The 1,213-nt window shown below is 34.1% G+C and overlaps 1 protein-coding gene across 1 annotated transcript in view; it reads right to left on the reverse strand.

The window, feature by feature from the left end:
- Positions 1 to 1,213, reverse strand: part of LOC118598724 (disabled homolog 1-like) — a gene marked incomplete at its 5' end in the record, with an annotated part of 3,095 nt that overhangs the window by 184 nt on the left and 1,698 nt on the right.

Consider the following 1,213-nt stretch of genomic DNA (forward strand, 5'->3'; position numbering starts at 1 on the left):
TAACCACCTCTGTCTAGGTTCAGAAAGTTATTCTGCAGTCATTTTTTTTCTTTTTTACATTTTTCTGAAGTTTTTGTTTTTCTTTGAGGGGCATGATCTCATTAGTGCAGTTGACATTAAAATGAGAAAAAAAGTCAGTTATGAATGTTCTCTTTTACATTTGAGCAATTTTCAATCAAAAATAGCATTTTTTTTGTCCAAAATCCATGTGATTTTTTCTCTAATGATACAGAAAACCAAAACATGCCACACATCTGCTCCTCGTCTGGCCCTTGTGTCAAATGTTTGACCCTTTTGTGGCCAACAAATCAAAAAGTCTTACCACCCCTGGTCTAACACAAGAGGCTCTCAGCTCTTATCTGTCTGATAGATAAATACAAGATGAATACTTTTTTCCCCAAGAAATGTATTTTTATGTCAGGTACAGTAAAAAATAAACAAACAAATAAACAAAAAAAACCCACAACTTCATTTTGTTCATAAAGACAAACATTTAAACAATGAGAAAATAATAGGAAAAGAATACCAGGACCAAGAATAATTAAATGATTAATAAATGGATATATATGTTTATTTTTTAAAACTCTATTTCAACATATAGTCTGACCTCCACCAAAAATAAACAGAAATTTGGGATTTTGTTGAAAAAAAATATATTTATGAATGGAAATTTATAACAAGGAGTGAGAAAAAATTCACACATACAACAACATTTTGATCGGGTTTCACTTCTTTCTGTTTTAAACATGTTTGGGTCATTTATTTTAATACAAGGAAGACAACAGGATCTACTGATTTCATTTAATTTTTTTACTTCCCAAATATATTGATAAAATCAAATGTACTAATAAAAACCCTTCTTGCCAAATTTTATGTGTAATTTACTAAAAACTACAAAAATTTAAACCAACCAACCAGAAGCCATCTTTAAACCGGCCAATCAGGAGCCAACTTCAAACTGACCAATCAGGGGAGCTGGCTTTAAACCGGCCAATCAGAAGCCGGCTTTAAACCGACCAATAAGGAGCCAGGTTTAAACCGGTCAATCAGGAGCCAATTTTAAACCGACCAATCAAGAGCCAGCTTTAAACCGGCCAATCAGGAGCCAGATTTAGACCGACCAATCAGGAACCAGCTTTAAACCGGCCAATCAGGAGCCAGCTTTAAACCAACCAATCAGGGCTAAGGTTAAACCGACCAATCAGGAGCCGGC

Source organism: Oryzias melastigma, linkage group LG4, assembly GCF_002922805.2.
Source record: "Oryzias melastigma strain HK-1 linkage group LG4, ASM292280v2, whole genome shotgun sequence".
Lineage (NCBI taxonomy): Eukaryota > Metazoa > Chordata > Actinopteri > Beloniformes > Adrianichthyidae > Oryzias > Oryzias melastigma.